Source organism: Ovis canadensis, chromosome 8 (assembly GCF_042477335.2).
Source record: "Ovis canadensis isolate MfBH-ARS-UI-01 breed Bighorn chromosome 8, ARS-UI_OviCan_v2, whole genome shotgun sequence".
In the NCBI taxonomy this organism is placed as follows: Eukaryota; Metazoa; Chordata; class Mammalia; order Artiodactyla; family Bovidae; genus Ovis; species Ovis canadensis.
Window position 1 is genome coordinate 20,158,770 of NC_091252.1, and position 19,373 is coordinate 20,178,142.

General features: G+C 36.3%; 1 long non-coding RNA gene across 3 annotated transcripts in view; it reads right to left on the bottom strand.

Moving 5' to 3' along the window:
- LOC138445214 (uncharacterized) overlaps positions 1-19,373 on the bottom strand; it is an 86,869-nt gene that overhangs the window by 20,347 nt on the left and 47,149 nt on the right. The window contains exon 3 of one of the 3 annotated variants that reach the window (XR_011258757.1): positions 16,661-16,772. The exons of the other annotated variants lie outside the window; for them this stretch is intronic. This is a non-coding gene — a long non-coding RNA (uncharacterized lncRNA). The remainder of the gene's footprint in view (positions 1-16,660; positions 16,773-19,373) is intronic. 3 annotated transcript variants of the gene reach the window in all.

Sequence of the window (19,373 nt, forward strand, 5' to 3'; positions counted from 1 at the left end):
AGATTATCTCGTCTGTCTCTTGGGAGCCTGCCAGGTGTTGCAGGCTCCAGCAGCCTTTGTGCTTCCAATGCAAAATTGTGGGTTTCTGCATACTCTTCAAGGACAAGTGTCAGAATATTCTGGAGACCTCTGGAGGGCGCTGAAACATCAAGGAGCCCTCTTACAAGAAGTATTGCAGGGAGCTGCTGACTATTCAAGAAAATGAACTAGAGGAAGACGATGATACCTTATTTACATATATGTTGATCTATAGACAACATAGATCAATATTATGTTGCTCTAAGTTTCAATTATGTCATTGATGTATATAATCATGGTGAAACTAAAACTTTCTCTAAACACAACTTTGGCATTGTCACAATTCTATACTTGAATTTAAGAGAAATTAATTGAATAATCTGACATTCTAATGGCATTGATTAGGTAACTCCTGTATGCTAAATCTCTGTAAAAAGTGGTATGAGTTATAAAAAGTTGAGTGAAAGTCAGTCTCTTACTCACAATGCATTAGAAGGAGTGAGCATGGCATATAAGCAACCATAAAGCAAGGTGGAAAGTGATAAGATCCACACACAAAAAATACCATGGGCTGTGAAAATTCTAAGATAGAAAAATTATTTCTGCACCAAGCGATTTATTATTTCTTCTGGTAATATTAATAGCTAAGCCTCGCCCAAATGACCTGGAAATTTCATTAAATGTGGCCTACTTGCTGGCCCACTTGCCAGCCCGCTAGTTGAAGTTTAATAATAAGCAGACTTGGGCTTAGAAAAGACAGACAGGTCCCAGATGGGCCTTTAACTCAGTGATAACTGCACTGGTCTCTAAAAATGCTCTCAAGAGGAAAAGCAAAGTCCTTCTCTAATTCTTAATTATAAAAAAAATCTAACATCATGTGGTCTGCTTTTAAGCCACAAAATTTTAGGTATACAAAAGGAACATCGGAAACAAAAATTGTGCATTATTTGTATTGACAAAACTATTGTTGAGTTTTCTTGAACATGAAAATGTTTTTCTCAACAAAGATTTTATCATAAAATAGAAATGTTAGGTGTCTTTTTTCTTAACCAAAAGTCAATTTTTAATGAAATTATGCACATGAAAGAGTCTATAGCAGATATTTTAATAGAAAACCAAATTCAGCTAAACCATTGAGAATTATTATAAATATTTCATGCTCAAATAAGTAGGAACTCAGTACTTTTCGCATTGGATACAACTTGTGATCACTAAGTATATTTTTTCATTCTGTCCAAAGACTAAAAAAAATGTTATAATGAATTGCCTGTGATAACATCCATTTGTTACATTGTCTACATTGTCTTAGACAACTCTTTGAAAACACGTTTCAGACACAATCTCCAAATTAGTATTTACATATAATTATACAAGGTTATGGAGCTTGCAGCTCAGATGGTAAGGAGTCCACCTGCAACGCAGGAGACCGGGGTTCAATCCCTGGGGTCAGGAAGATCCCCTATAGCCAAGGGAATGGAAACCCACTCCAGTATTCCTGTCTGGAGAATTCCATGGACAGAGGAGCCTGGTCGGCTACAGTCCATGGGGTCAGAAAGAGTTGGACACGACTGAGCGACTTACACTTTTACTTTCATGCATAGTTATATTTTATTTAATTATATATAATTACAATTTCATACATTTTCTTTATGTGAACCTGATAAGTGACTTCCCTGGTGGCGCGGTGGATAAGAATCCTCCAGCCAATGCAGAGGACAGGGGTTCGACCCCTGGTTCGGGCAGATTCCACACGCCGCAAAGCAACTAAGTCCAGAGAACCACGAATACGGAGTCTGCTCCCTGGAGCCTGTAAGCTACAGCTACTGAAGCCTGCATGCCTGGAGCCCGCGCTCTGCTTCCAGAGGAGCCGTTGCAACGAGAAGCCTGCACTCTGCGGGGAGGAATAGCCACCCCCACTCACTGCAGCTAGAGAAAGCCCACGGAAAGCAACAAGACCCAGCGCAGCCAAAAATAAATAAATAAAAATATTTTTAAAAAACTTCTAACACCCAAAAAATGGAAGTATCAAGCTAAATTCCATTGTTTGAACAATGACTATTGCAATAGTGAATGTATATCATGGGAAGTCTATTATTATTTTTTAACTTTTTTTTTCCCCATGGAGTACTTTTTTTCCTTTAGGAAAAAGAGTAAGAGAAAGATCAGTTTGCATGAAAAGCGATGTTATATAATCTCTAAAGCTTTTTCTGAAAACTTAAAAAATCATTCTAAAAGTCCTATTAGTTAGGAAGCCATCAGATTTATCATTTAGGTACTTCAAACTACCCTAAGATTAAAGTAGATGATTGAGAACTTGTAATTAGTTTGCAATTTATCCATCCATCCATCCAGTCCTTCAATAAATGCTTTCCTTGACACTGAAGATACAAAGAAGGAAGGACTATAGTCTGATGTAAAATTCAACCATGTAAACAAATAATTATCATACATGAGGAGGCATAATTTGCATGGGTGTTGCAGAGGAGGGGTCAGTACATGCTATTTGAGGCCAACATATGTCAAGAAGCTGATGTTAAGCCAAGTATGAGAGAATAAATCTGAGTTTACCAGGCAGGTGTAGAAAATGTGTGTGTGGAAAGTCCTCTGAGCAGAGTGTTGAATGCTCAGAAAATAGAAAGAAAAAAAATATGACAGGTTTAGGGAACCATAAACTGAACGGTATTGCAGGAGAATGGAATACAAGGAGTAGTTTCAGGCAAGTGGTGTGAGCGGCTTATTATACTAAAGGTCCATTATCTTACTCTGGAGGTAAGGAGCTACCATTAGGGCATTGAGCAGGGAATGAACTGCTCAGAATTTTGCCTTTAGAAAGACCTCACCTGTGATAGTGTGAAGGGCGAGTTAGAAAACAGACAGACTGGAAGTACTGGGTTTGGTACATGTATTTCTACTCTCTATATGAAACGGATTCACATCAGGTTCTTTAATCTGTGAGACTGGAAGTTTAACACTTCCACAGATTTCTCCCAGGACTCTCTTACTTATGGTCATTATTATGTCTGAAACTTACTTGCCCAATGGTGTTTCTTTTTAATTAAAAAATTTTGCTATTAACAGTTTTGAGATATAATTTACATACTAAATAATCTATTTAAATACTAAATTAATTTTTGTGGATACACACAGAGTTATGAAGCCATCACCAAAATCAAATCAATTTTGGAACATTTCCATCACTTCCCCAAAGGAATCCGTATGCATTAGCAGACACTCCCTATTTCCCCCACTACCAGTTCCAGCCTTGGCCAACCACTCTACTTGTCTCTATACACTTGCCTACACTCGATATTTCATAAAACTGGAATCATACAATGTGTGACCCCTTTTGACTGCCTTTTTTATATAGCATGATATTTATGATTCACTCATGTTATAGCATATATTAGTATTTCATTTTTATTGTCAAATAATATATCATTTATTGACATTTTTATTGTCAAATAATGTACCATGAAAATATTGACATTATTATAAAGAAATATGACTTTTACTTTTCACACTCCTACAATATTTTTTTTTTATAATTTACCAGTTGTTAAAGATTTGGGAACAATGTCCAAACACTGTTCAAAGTGTGAAAACACTTTTTGGCTAGTACGCCTAACGCTGCTATGAACAGTCATTTATGAATTTTCATGGGGACATACGTATTCCTTTCTCTTGGATATTTACCTAAGGGTGCAATTGCTGAGTCACGTGATAACCTTTTACTTAACATTTTGAGGAGCTGCCAAACTGTTTTCCACAGCAGCTGCATCATTTAACGTTCCCACCAGCAGTGCCCACAGACTCCAGTTTCTCTAAATCCTCACCAACGCTTGTCATTACTTGTCTTTCTGATTATAGTCATCCTAGTGGGCTGGAAGCATTATCTCACTGTGGTTTTATTTTGCATTTTCCTAATAGCTAATGATATTGAGCCTCTTCTCAAGGACTTATTGGCTATCTGTATATCTTCTTTGGAGGAATGTCAATTCAGATATTTTGGCCATTTAAAAAGCAGGTTTGTATTTTTGTTGCTGAGTTGTAAGAGTTCCTTGCATATTCCAGATATAAATCTGTTATCAGATATATGATTTATATACATTTTCTTCCATTCTGGGAGTTATTGTCTCATTTCTTGGTAGTGTTCTTTGAATCATAAAAGTTTTTAGTTTTGATGAAATTTGATTGATAGATTTTGTTATTAATATTGTTGGTGCTTTTGGTGTCATATCTAAAAGACTTCTCCTAACCCAACGATACAACGATTTATTCCTATTTTTTTTCTAAGAGTTTTTTAGTTTAACCTCTTATATTTACTTCTGTGATCTATTTGGAGTTAAATTTTTTTGTATATAGGTAAAGAGGGAAACCAACTTCAATTCATCTGCATGCGGATATCTAGTTGTACCAGTACCATCTGTTGAAAGACAATTCCTTCCCTTTGAATGATCTTGGCACCCTTGTCAAAAACCAACGAAACTTAAAGGTGAGGGTTTATATACAGACTCTCAGTTCTATTTTACTGATCTATAAATCTATCCTCATGAAATCACCACTCTCTCTTTTTCTTTTTATCGGAGTATAGTTGATTTACAATGTTGTGTTAATTTCTGCTGAACAGCAAAGTGATTCGGATGCACACACACATTCTTTCTAATATCCTTTTCCGTTATGGTTTATCACAGGATATTGAATATGGTTCCCTGTGCTATACAGCAGGACCCTTGTTGTTCATCCGTTCTGTAGATTGTATTTGCTAATCCCAAACTCCCACTGTCCCTTCCCCACTCTCCTTGGCAACTACAGGTCTGTCTTCTGTGTCTGCAACACCACACTCTCTTGATTAATGCAGTCGTATGATACTAGTTGAAGTTGTCAGGTGCGTGAGTCCCCCAACTTTGTTCTTTCTCAAGGTCATTTTGGCTATTCTGGGTCTCTTGCATTTTGTAAAATGCTTTTAGGATCAACTTGTCAATGATTTGTAAAAAGCTCAAGTGAGAATTTAATAGGGACTGTTTTGAATGTGCAGATCAATCTGTAGCATACTGTCATCTTACTATTAAGTTTTATGAGCAAGGGATTTCTATCCTCTTATTTGGATCTCCTTAAGATATTTCAGCATTTTGTAGATTTCATTTTTATTGAGATATAATTGAGGTATAAAATTATATATATTTAAAGTATACAATGTGATGATTATATACATATGTCATGAAATCATTACCACAATCAAGTTAATTAACACATCCATCAACTCACATAATTACTTTTTTGTGTGTGGTCTATAAGATCTATTCACATACTCACCATGCTGGGATCCTCATAATGTATTCATCTTATAACAGTATGTTTGTACCCTTTGAATAACATCTCATTTCCATCACTCTCAGACCCTAGAAACCAATATTCTACTCTCTGGGTCTATGAAATACAAACTTTTTTATTCCCTATATAAGCAACACCATGTAGTATTTGTCTTTTTCTGTCTCGCTTATTTCACTCAGCATATGCCCTCCCAGGTGTATCTATGTTGTCACAAATGGCAGAATTTCCTTTTATTTTGTGGCAAATAATAGTCCCTTGTGTACATATACCACATTCTATTTATTTATATGCTGATGAACAGTTAGACTGTTCACATCTTGGCTACTTGTGAATAATGCTGTGATGATCATGGGAGTGTAGAAATCTCTTTGAGATACTGATTTCATTTTCTTCAACTATATATGAAAAAGCAGAGTAGTGGGATCATTTTGTTTTTTAAGTTTAAAAAATTTTTTAATTTAAAAATTTTTTTGAAGGACTTCCATATTGTTTTCCATAATGGCTGCACCAATTCTCATTCCCACCTAACAATGTATGAGGGTTTCCTCCTGCACGGTTGGTGGGAACATGACTTGATGCAGCCACTTTGGAGAATAGTATGGAGGTTCCTTAAAAATATAGTCCGTAATCATATGATCTTGCAATCTCAATCTTGGGCATATATCTAAAGAAAACTCTTCTTTGAAAAGACACAAGCACCCCAATGTTCAATGCAGCACTATTTGCAATAGCCAAGACGTGGAAGCAACCTGTGTCCATCAGCAGATAAATGGATAAGGATGATGTGGTGTATACACAACAGAATATTACTCAGCCACAAAAAAGAATGAAATGATGCTATCTGCCACAACATGGATGGACCTAGAGATTGCCATACCAGGTAAAGTCACACAGGAAAAGACAGGTATCATATGATACCACTTATATGTGGAATCAAAACCAATGATACAAATGAACTTATTTTCAAAATAGAAACAGACTAACAGTTATAGAAAACAAACTTATGCTTACCAAAGGGGAAAGGTGCAGAGGGAAGATAAATGAAGAATATGGGGTTAACAATACATACTACTATATATGAGGTAAACAACCAACAAGGACCTACGATATAGCACAGGGAACTATATTCAATATCTTATAATCTATAATGGAAAAGAATCTGAAAACCAGTATGTGTGTGTGTTTGTATGTGTACATATATATAACTGAATCACTTTACTGTGCACTTAACACAACATTGCAAATCAACAACACTTCACTAAAAAGAAATGTTACCTTTTCTATATTTGGAAAAATTTATCAAAAATTAGAACTCTTATTTAAGTGTTTGGTATAAATTACCTGTGATGTTGCCTGGTCATTGGCTTTCCCTTGTGAAGTTTTTTGATTATTAACGAAGTCTCTTTACATGTTAGAAGTCTATTCCGATTTTCTACTTCTTTTTGAGGCAGTTTTAGTAACGTCTTTCTAGAAAATTTTCCATTCATCCAAATTACCTCTTTTATTGGTACGCTCTTATTCATAGCATTCTTTCATAATTCTTTTTACTTTTGTAAGTTTGGTGATAGTGTGCTTTCATTTCTGATTTTAGTAATTGGAGTCTTTTTAAAGTTTTATCAATTTTGTTGACCTTGAAGAACTAACTTTAGCTTTTATTGATTTTATTATTTTATCCATTTCATTTATTTCAGTTCTAATAATTATTATTTCTCCCTTATCCTTGCTTTGGATTTAATTTGATCCTCCTTTTCCAGTCTCTTTAAAAAATATATATTTATTTTCATTCAGTCGGCTGTGCCGGGTCTTAGTTGCGGCACGTGGGAGCTAGTTCCCTGATTAGGGATCAAACTGAGGCTCCCTGTACTGGGAGCACGATGTCTTAGCCACTGGGCCACTGCAGAAGTCCTCCCCGTATCTTAAGTGAAATGTTTAATCATTGTTTGAGATTGTTTCTTTTTTCCCCCTCATGCAGGTATTTGTTGTTGTTCAGTTGCTAAGTTGTATCTGACTCTTTGTGAACCCACGAACTGCAGCACGCCAGGCTTCCCTGTCCTTCGGTATCTCCTGGAGTTTGATCAAACTCATGTCCGTCAAGTCAGTGATGCCACCCAACCATCTCATCCTTTGTTGTCCCCTTCTCCTCCTCCCCTCAATCTTTCCCAGCATTAGGCTCTTTTCCAGTGAATCTGCTCTTTATATCAGGTGGCCAACGTATTGGAACTTCAGCTTCACCAACAGTCCTTCCAATGACTATGCAAGGTTGATTTCCTTCAGGATTGACTGGTTGGATCTCCTTGCAGTATAAGGGACTCTCAAGAGTCTTCTCCAGCACCATAGTTCAAAAGCATCAGTTCTTCGGTGCTCAGCCTTCTTTATGGTCCAACTCTCACATCCATACATGACTACTGGAAAAACCATAGCTTTGAATATACAGACCTTTGTTGGTAAAGTGATGTCTCTGTTTCTTAATATGCTGCCTAGGTTTGTCATAGCTTTTCTTCCAAGGAGCAAGTGTCTTTTAATTTCATGGCTGCAGTTACCATCTACAGTAATTTTGGAGCCCAAGAAAATAAAATCTGTCACTGTTTCCATTGTTTCTCCATCTATCTACCATAAAGTAATGTGATCACAAGTAGGTGTTTACAACTATAAATTTCTCCCTAAGAATTTCTTAGCTTCCCTGGTAGCTCAGGTGGTAAAGAATCCACCTGCAATGCAGACGTGGGTTCAACCCCTGGGTTGGGAAGATACCTGGAGAAGGGAATGGCAACCCAGTCCAGTATTCTTGCCTGGAGAATTCCACAGACAGGGGACTCTGGTGGGCTATAGTCCATGGGGTCACAAAGAGTTTGACAGAACTGAGTGACTAACACGCATGCATATGAGAATGGCTTAAATTACATCTCGTACATTTTAGTATATTTTCATTTTCACTCATTCATCCTAAAATATTTTCTAATTTTTCTTTTGACTTCCTCTTTGACCCATTGGTTATTTAGTAGTGTACTGGTTAAATTCCTCCTTATTTGTGAATATCCCAAATTTCTTTTTGTTTCTAATTTCTAATTTCCACTGTGATATACTTTCTATAATTTTAATCCCTTTAAATTTGTTGAGGATTTTTTATAGCCTAGCATAGTCTATCCTGAGCATATACTCAGACAAATGTGTTTTCTGATGTTGTTGGGTGGAATTTTCTATAGATGTCCAGCAGACTGTTTTGCATATAATGTTCAAGATTTCCATTTACTTTGTTGATAGTCTACTTTGATGTTCTACCCATTATGGGGGAAAGCAGTGAACTCGTGAACTGTTTTTGCCAAATTGTCTATTTTTCCTTACATTTATGTTTGTTTTTATTTCATGTATTTCTGAGCTCTGATGTTGCAGGCATATAGGTCTATAGTTATGATAACATTCTGATAGTTTGACTCTTTCATTATAAATTGCCCACTGTATCTCTAGTACCATTTTCTTTTCATTTTAAAGTCTATTATATTTGATATTGTTGTGGTCATTCTCGCTTTCTTTGGTTGCTATTTACATGATTTTATCTTTTTCCATTCTTTTACTTTCAATCTATTTGTATCTTTGAACCTAAGAAGCTTTTTCTGTAGAGAGTAAATAGTTGAATCATGTTTCCTATCCAATTTGACAATTTCTGCCTATTGATTGGACTATTTAGCCATTTGCATTTATATTGATATAGCTGGATTTATGTCTGTCATTTAAATTTTTATTTTCTACTGTCTAATGTAATGACTAAGGTCCGTCTAGTCAAGGCTCTGGTTTTTCCAGTGGTCATGTATGGATGTGAGAGTTGGACTATAAAGAAAGCTGACCACTGAAGAACTGATGCTTTTGAACAGTGGTGTTGGAGAAGACTCTTGAGAGTCCCTCGGACTGCAAGGAGATCCAACCAGTCCATCCTAAAGGAAATTATTCCCGAATATTCATTGGAAGGACTGATGTTGAAGCTGAAACTCCAATACATTGGCTACCTGATGCGAAGAACTGACTCATTTGAAAAGACCCTGATGCTGGGAAAGATTGAAGGCGAGAGGAGAAGGGGACAACAGAGGATGAGATGGTTGGATGGCATCACTGACTCCGTAGACATGAGTTTGAGTAAACTGTGGGAGCTGGTGATGGACAGGGAGGCCTGGCGTGCTGCAGTCCATGGGGTCGCAAAGAGTCGGACACGACTGAGCGGCTGAGCTGAACGGAACTGATGTCTTTTTGTCTCTGTCTCTCCTACTGCTCTATTTTGAATTAAGTGAGTATTTTCTAGAGTGGTACGTTAATTACTATGATTACTTTTTCACTATTTTAAAACTTATTTTGTTAGTGATTGCTCTAGGGGTTAGTATGTACATATTATCAGAATCTATTTCAGATTTAAACATTCTTAACTACAGTGTGATATAGAAACATTACTTCCATGAAGTGTTATTCTCTCTTTCCCCTTTCTCACTATCATTATTATACATGTCACATGTATATATGCTATTAATCCACCAATAGTACTATCTTATATAATTTTATGTGTATTAAACAGGCTGAGAAAAGATGGGAACAAGTTTATTAGAGTTTGTTAGAGTAACCTTTCTATTTACTGATTTTGGTTCCCTATGTATGTTCTAAGGATTCAAGCTACCATCTGGGTTCCTTTCCTTAGTACAACACAGCTTTGCTCTCATCTATCTTCTTGATGTTGTTATTGTCAAATATATTACATTTCTATATGTTCTGGTCCAACAGTACAATTACAAGCAAAATATACAATTGTACTTTAAATTAGTTAAGAAAAGAAATATGAAGACATATTCATTTACACCATCTTATAACTAGAATGAATTATTTTATTGAAAAAGTTAAGTTTGAAATAAAAGATTGAATATTGTGTGGCTCCATCCACCCACTTCCTAACTCATATGTTAGCACCCAATGTGCTTATGTTAGAAGGCGAGGCCCCTGGAGGTAATTAGGTTTAGATGAAGTCATTAATGGGAGGCTCCCATGAGGTTAGAATTCTTACCAGAAGAAGAAGAAACACCAGAGCTTCCTTTCTTGGCCATACACACAGAGGTTGTATGAGCACGAGGCAAGGTGATGGCTGCCTACAAGCCAAGGTAAGAGGCCTCAGACTGTAACCCACCCTGCCAATACCTAGATTTTGGACTTTTCTAGGCTCTAGAACTTTCAATTTCACTTTCATGCGTTGGAGAAGGAAATGGCAACCCACTCCAGTGTTCTTGCCTGGAGAATCCCAGGGATGGCAGAGCCTGGTGGGCTGCCGTCTATGGGGTCGCACAGAGTCGGACACGACTGAAGCGATTTAGCAGTAGCAGCAGAAGGCTCTAGAATTGTGAGAAAAAATGTTTAAGTCACTCAGTTTATGGCATTTCAATATGGCTTTATGTCACTGGCAGCCCGAGGTAAGACATTAAATTAACACTATCTCATTTAAAAACATCTCTAAGATTTGTTTTGACAAAGAGGGCTTTTCTTAGCTCTCTCTTTCACTGACTCCCTGGTGAACCGGTTAGACTATGGTTCTGCTTGTTGTTTTTAATTATAGGAGCTTTTTTTGGGGGTGTGAGTGCCCTAATTTAATAGGTTAAGTATTAGTTTCTTTAAGATATAGTGATCAATTGAAAAAAATTAAAAAACCCATTGGAACTAAATGGGCAAAAGATATGAACAGGAGAAAATATAAATTGTTTTTAAACATATGCAAAGATTGTCAACCTCACTTACAATTAAAAAATACAAGTTAGAGCTATGCAAAAGTAACATTTTCATGTGCAAGATTGGTAAATATAAAAAATGATAACATACCCCCAATACTGTTGATGGGAATATACAGTTACAATAACCTCTAAACAGTGCTTCCCAACACCTATCAAAATTACAAAAGCTCATCTTTTAATTTTGAAGTTCACGTCTCAGCATTTATTCAAAGAGATACTGGTATATACGAAAGATGACGTGTATTTAGTCATCCATGCATTGCTTGTAACAGCGAAAAGCTAATAATCTCTTAATGGGAGGTTGTTGAAATAAACTGTGGTACATCAGCTTCAGCATGTGATGTGCCTTGGCTGACAGCACGGTGACAGATGTGATGGACGCAGTATCTTGAAAGGCATGGATTAGGCTTGCTCCCTCCTGTGCTTCTATTGCCTCGGCTGCTATTCCACTGGTCTTGGAAGAACGTAACAGCCATTTGGAACAGAACTGTCTTCAGATAAGGTAGTTCAGTCAAGCCCAACCTAAAATACAACCCACCAATCAATTTGCAGAAGTGAGAGCCAGCCCAGCTTAGCCAAGTTTGCCAACCAAGTCCAAGCCAAACCATCTAATCCTCAGCCAACATACAGATGCATAAGCTTTGCTTATAAAGAATTGTTTTAAGCCACTGAATTTTCAGTGATTTATTCAGTGTTTTTTTTTTTAATTCAGTGAGTTTCAGTGGTTTATTAGACAGCAAGTGAGGCAGCTAATTACACTGTCCAGTGAATACTGTCTGCCCATCAAAGAAGTCTTTAATACCCAAATAATGTAGAATCTCCGAGTCTCATGGTTCAGTTAAATGTGGTTCAGAACAATGTGCAGTGTTCATTTTGTGAATGGAAATTTGTGAAGTGGAATTTGCATACACTTGCATAAGATCTACCTGGCAAGATACATACAGAAACCGGATAAAAGCTGGTTGTCTGTGGAGAAGGTGAATGGAAAGTCAAAGACAGGAGTGAAAGGAGGTTTTCCTTTTATAAACTTTCTTCCACTTTTGAATTTTCAACAGCTTAAATGCATTATATATTCAAAAAAAGAAATTATTTTTTAAAAAACTCAGTCTATTCATAGAGCTCCAAATTCTTCTATTATCTAATAGAGCAGAAAAACACCTAAAATCAGTTAACTTTTTATTCTCTTGACAAGGGCCAATTTTGCTTCAATAACTGCAGAATCTTTATTATTTCCTTACATTAGGAGTGTCAACTATGTTTATCTAGGAGTAGAACTCTATTATTATTTCCTTGTAGCTAGAATACATATATAAAGGACTCTTAAAACTCAGCTGTAAGACAAATGACTCAATTAAAAAAATGGACAAATCAATTGATCAGATGCTTCATGAAAAAAGAAAATACAGATAACAAATACACACATTAAAAGGTGCTCAACATCACTGAAAAATTAAAAGCAAAATTAGATACCACTACACACAATTTAGTATATCTAAGATTTAAAAATCTAATGATATTAAGTATTGGAAGTACATGGAGCAACTGGAACTCTTCTTCACTAACGTAGAGCAAACACTTTTTCACTAATGGGAAGTAATGTAAAATGGTATAATCACTTTAGAAACTCAGTTTGGCATTCCTGATAAAGTTAAAAATGAATCTACCATATGACCTAATCCCACCTCTTGATATTTGCCCAAGAGAAATGAACGTATATGCCCACAGACTCAAATGCGAATGTTTATCACAGCTTCATATGTGATAGCCCCAAACTGGAAAAAGTCCAAATGTCCATCAGTAGGTAAAGGGATAAGTAAATTTTCCTATATCCATATCACAGAATACTACTTAGTAAAGAAATGAATATGAATTTCTGATACTCATAACATGCATAAATCATAAATTAATTATGCTGGGTGAAAAAAAGGCAGATGAAAAAAGAGCACATACTATACGATTCCATTTATATAAAATTCTAGAAAATTCGAAGTAGTCTATAGTGACAGAAATCAAATCAGTGGTTGCCTGGGCATGGCTTGGGGTGGGGGTGACATGTAGATAGATTACAAAAAGTCATGAGAAAACTTTTGAGGGTGATGAATTCATTAATTTTCTTGAATGATGGTTTCAAGAATGTTTGCATATGTCAAAACTTACCAATTTGTCATTTTAATTATCTACAAAAGAAAGCTGGAGAAAAAACCAAATGATAGGATTTGTCAAGCTGAGTAGTTGACAAACTTTTGTTATACAATTCTCAGTTTTTAATGTGTTTTCTATATTTAATAACAAAATATTTTGATTCAATTTTTAAAAGTGAAAGTGAAGTCGCTCATTCGTGTCCAACTCTTTGCGACCCCATGGGCTGTAGCCTGCCAGGCTCCTCCATCCATGAGATTTTCCAGGTAAGATTACTGGAGTGGGTTGCCATTTCCTTCTCCAGGGAGGAAACTAGATTTCTCTCACTTGAGCTGATTTAATAAACTGACGGAAACAATAATTTCCATGAAAACAGGGCTTCTGTCTGTTTAATTCACCATTTCATCCCCAGTTCTTGGGACAGGGCCTAGAAGCACTTATACCCTTCAAAATTACTTATCTATCACATAATGAATAAACTCAATTTATTCACCCTACTCGTTATTTTCTTAAAGATTTCCAATTCCTTATGGTAAAGCTTAGAAGTTACGGAACAATTTTAGTGATTACCTGTACAGTGGAGAGTGCGAAGAGAATCAGAAACCTTTGCACTTAACTGCTTGTATTCCGGCAGCTTGCACCAGCAAAGCCCTATTGTTTGTTGATAGGTGGCATCCAGTCTGATTATTAAACACTTAGTGGTCAATGAGTTGATAGGTGGCATCCAGTCTGATTATTAAACACTTAGTGGTCAGTGACTAGTTGTAAACTATTTTGAACATTACCCCTTTTCAAATGTCATCACACCACTACTTTGTGGGTTCAAGTGTCTCTTTATGTCACACATTTCTCCTGCAGGCTTTTGTTCAAGTTCAAAATAGGTATCCTTTGACATGCACTTTGTACCCAACTCCTTTATTCTAACATTTTAAATGAATTAAAATATTTGTTATTAACTACAGAAGACACATAACATCCACTCATTGTTCAGGCCGTAAGATTTGATGCTGGCTTGATTTTGTTTCCCTAGTTAAACATTTTTTTTCACTGCCAAGGTAATGTGATAAATTTCTATTCCAAAATACACAATATTTTCAGTCTTCTCTTCTGGATTTTTGTATGGGGGAGCTAAACCAAATCTGATAAATATTCACTTCTTGGCTTTAAATATTTCAAGCAGTGCTACAGGCGACTTATTGACCTACGTCCTTTAGCTCACCGGATATGACTTGGAGAATAGATTAAAGACACCTGGGTCATATATCTAAGCTTTGGCCCAGGTCTATCTGCTGAACCTCTGCCATGGACATGCACTAGACTGCCTATCAATGTGCCAGAATTAGAAAATTTTTAAGAAAAATTTCTGGCTTTGGAGATGGCTCTATTTGGAAGACAAAGTGAATTCCATACAAAAAGGTACATTAGTAAACATTTATTGAACTGTATCAAATTTAATTGAAATTAATTAAATTTGGATGATAGCTACAAATGCAACTGCTCCCATTGCTGGGCTGAATTCCAGTTTTGGTTTAGAACCCAGTTTGGGCAAGGACTAGAGAAATGGAAAATCTTCAATGTCAACTTCAAAGTTGAATTAATTTACATTGGAAAAAGAGTATTAGGTAACACTACTGAATTAAATTTTTATTACAATTTCTTTTGAAAAGACAATAATTACAAACAAATAAGCTAGGTCTTCTTCAAATGAATAGGTTCACTGTTCTATCCTTTCCTCTAGGTATTTTTCAGCTTCCTTACAGTAAATTTGACTCTTCCATCTAGAATTATCAGGATTTCTCTTAGACATCATTTAAAATATAGGAGTTATCTGTTATGTCACATGTTTTAGAATTATAAATGCCTGTATTCTCCCCTCCATGCTGAATAAATCAACAGGATTTATAGATTCTACCTCAAGTATTTATATGGGCTATTTGCAACCTTTTTAAAAACAAACATTTTATAAAGCCTTTATATAAAGCATACCTTCATGTAAATTTTAAAAATACATATTATACTAACTATAATATAAAAGAGAAATGAGCATAATTAAATAATAAATAACAGGTAGTATAATATACAAATAACTATACTGCTGCTGCTGCTAAGCTGCATCAGTTGTGTCCAACTCTGTGCGACCCACAGATGGCAGCCCACCAGACTCCTCTGTCCCTGGGGTTCTCCAGGCAAGAACACTGGAGTGGGTTGCCATTTCCTTCTCCAATGCAAGAAAGTGAAAAGTGAAAGGGAAGTTGCTCAGTTGTGTCCGACTCTTAGCGACCCCATGGACTGCAGCCTACCAGGCTCCTCTGTCCATGGGATTTTCCAGGCAAGAGGACTGGAGTGGGGTGCCATTGCCTTCTCCAAATGTCTATACTAGAAGACCTAATGAAGCGTTAATTGCACCCCAGGTGGCATATTGGTAAAGAATCTGCCTGCAACGTAGGAGACCTGGGTCAGGAAGATCCCCTGGAGAAGGGAATGGCAACCCACTCCAGTATCCTTGCCTGGAGAATCCCAGGAGCATGGCTGGCTACAGTGCATGGGGATGCAGTCAGACACGTTTGAGTGACTCACACACACACACTTATAAACAGGCTAGGACTTGAGAAAGTAGACTAAGATTCAAATTAATAGTGAAAACAGTTTGTCTTTACATTAGATATTTTGAAATAAGAATTACTGTAAATGCAATAAATGCAAATGCACACGGATATGGTTGATTTGTATTAGTGATTTAAATACCATGACCAACACAGCTGTCAGAGATACAATTTTGGTCGTGTCCGAAATAAAACAATGTATATTTTTCCTTTGATGAACACAGTAGCTGCCTTCCTGAAAAATTCAGCGTATATTAAAACCATCCTATAAGTATTTGCAGTTTAAATATAGGATGGTTGTTTAGGTTTTCACCTGCAAGAATGCCTAGATGGATACCTGAAAGTCATGTGGGAAGCAGGATTATTTTTCATTGTATGATACTGTCCCTTTAATTGCAGGATGTCTAACATCCCTGGCCTCTGCAGGCTAAATGCCAGTAGTTCTCCCCGTTGACTATAACATCCAGAAAATGCTTCCAACAAATATCCAAAATGCCCACTAGGGGCAGTGTCACCCTGGAGAACCACTGGTCCTCATACCTGTTCCTGCCTTGTCAGTCTTTTAACACCGCTTTGGTTTATAGTTCTTCAACATCTATCACTCGGCTCTCCTAATTTCTCGGTGTCCCTAGTCTCTCTGCCTGTGAATTTATCCTTCAAATAGATCGCGAAGGTGATCTTTGTAAAATACACACCTAATCACGTCATTCTCCCGCTGAGTCTTCGGAGGCTTCCCAGCTCTACCGGATGGAATCAAACTTTTTAGAATAGAGGGCAGTAATCCTATCCCAACATATATCAGACCCATGCTCTTACCACTCTCTTCAATGCGTGCTGTGCTGTGCTCTTCCCCATGTGGTCTTTAGAACTGAACAAGTTTTCTGAGTCTTTCCACCAACTTGGCGATCTTCTGTCTGGCAAGTTCCTACTAATAATTCAAAATGCAATTCAGGTATTACTTCCCCAAAGAAATCTTCTTCAATCTCCCTAGTCCACCCTGACCTTTGCACTCACCCTGTTTTGTAACTGGTAGGTAGCCCGCGTTTACCACTAGACTGTGAGATGTCTGAAGGCAGAGATTTTTATTCTATCTACCTTTATATTCTAAGAAAATCAAATAGGCAGAAATATACAGTAAGGTCTTAGAAAGTTAAACACATTTAAAGTTGAATAATCCTATAATGTTATTTGGAAATTTCTGCAGATTGCTATATTATTTTTTTTTTACCTTTCAATATCTTCCCATTCTTAAAGAAACATATACTTCCATCCAATTTAATCTAATATTACAGCCTTTTAGCTTGTTCTATTTTTATTATTTAATTTCTGATAAATCCTGAAATGTCTTCATTTTATTTTTCTTTTACCAGCTTCAACTCCCCTTGTATTGACTCATGATACAAATATGTCCTTTCAACCCATTCCGAAGTTGGTATTTTTACTTAATTTAGTGTATATATCTCAGCTAAGAAGCTTTTTTCTCAAATGATTTGAAATCAGCACATGAGTTTTCTTTTTAGTCATTAACAATTAGAAAATATTTTTCATGAATGTATAACTTGTTTCCCACAAACTGTCAAATTGATAGTTCTGGTTTCAAGTGTTGATTCGTGGTTTTACATGTGTGGTTGATGTTCACCAATGTTTAATTTTGTTTTAGAAGTTTTTTAGATTTGAGAGTGTTCACCTTTTTCAGTTCCTTTGCTAATTTGCAAAATTAACTAGTCTCAAATAATCTTGATGTTTGTCCATGCTGGACCACATGGTTTCTTTCTTCTGGTTACCATAATCATCCGTCGTTTTTTTTTTTTTTTTAATACCTCATTGTTCTTTGCCTTCCCAGAATTTAACAGCAATATTTCAAAAATTTACTAATGACTTTCCTTTGGGTCATTAGAAGAAAAATGGTTCCTGGAGAAACAATGTGCTGCATAAATAACAGTGCAGAGACATTTTCCTGGAGGCCACAATGTGACCTATGAAATGCACTGGATTGGTTCTTCTCCATTAGGACATTCAGATCCTTCTTTTATTTTGGAAGGGAAGAATAAATGGAGGAAAATGTGCTTTGAAATTCTCTGTCCTGCTTTAGAGCATGTAAATAGCATCACACACAAAAAATTTTCAAGCTGTCAGGAGTTAAGCAAGTATGATAATTTCGGATAATTAAATGCTTAAGACAATCAAAATAGAACTCATCCTAGTAAGCTTTTCTCACTTGAAGGAGAGTTCTTCAAAAAGTAGTTACTGATCTTACTGTCTTTCAATAGGGCAGTTTTAAAAATGTGGTAAAACAGTCCACACTACATTTTGCAATCTTTAAAACAAAGAAAGTATGGACACAGAATGAGGCATAGTTGTCTTAAAATTTTAAAAATCATGAATAATATAATACATAGACTATGATCCCATTCATATAAAAAATATTAGAAACAAAAGTAAAATATATACAAACAGAGAGACTGGAAAGATACCCACAGTAAACTGCCCTCAGTGTTCTGCAATGAAAGCTTTTATTTCTGTCTGTTTCTTCCACCAGGTTATGAACTCTTCTGTTACCAGACCAAATATAGGATGCCCAGTTAAATTAGAGTTGCAGGTAAAAAGGGATTTTTTTTTTAAGCATAGGTACATCCCAAATATTGCATGGAGCATATTCATACGAAAAAAAACCATTCATTGTATACCTGGAATTCAGGTGTCCAGGTAACTGAGTGTCCTGTATTTTTATTTGCTAAATCTGGCAATTCTACTTGAAGGAGACCTTAGACTATCCATCCTTGGACTCCTATAACTAATATAGTTACAGTGATTTGGTGGGTACAGAACAAATGGCAAGCGAGAGAGCAATGAAGATTAAGAATAACAAAATAATAACAGGCAATTCTGCCAAGCATGTTAGATATCTTATCTCAATTCTCATGGAAATGTCATAATGTTTTATCAGTGGTCCTATTTTACAGATTAAGAAACAGAAGTATACTGAAGCCACACAGTAAGTGGTAGAGCTAAAAATGACCCCAAATTTCTGAGTCCTGATTCAGCAGCCATAACCAACTAACTGCCAGCTGCAGGCAGGTAGAAGAAAATAAGGAGAAAGCGAACCAGGGGAGAGGCTTTGGTTCTGCCTAAGGTATGCAGTGTAGGACTTTGCATAAGTGCCTCAATTTTGCCTAGACGTGGAATGTGAGATACACACGAAAAGCAGACAAATCTGGGCCCAGTCCTTACCTCCACCACACATTAGAACAAGTTACATAATTTATTTCGGCTTCAGTTTTCTTCTCTTTAAAACTGGAGTGAGAGAATCTACCTGAGTACTGATGGGAAGAACAAATGAGATGATTTCTGTAAAGTGATCAGCAGGAGGTTTGGCAAGTAAAAGACACTGTCAATGTGAATTAATCTCAGCTCAGAGCCCCAGTTTTTTCATTTGTGAAACAGAATTATACGAATAACTACTGGTATCTATATTGCTGAGCTGATGGGAGATCAGATGAGAATATATCTTTCTAAATTCTAAAGATAT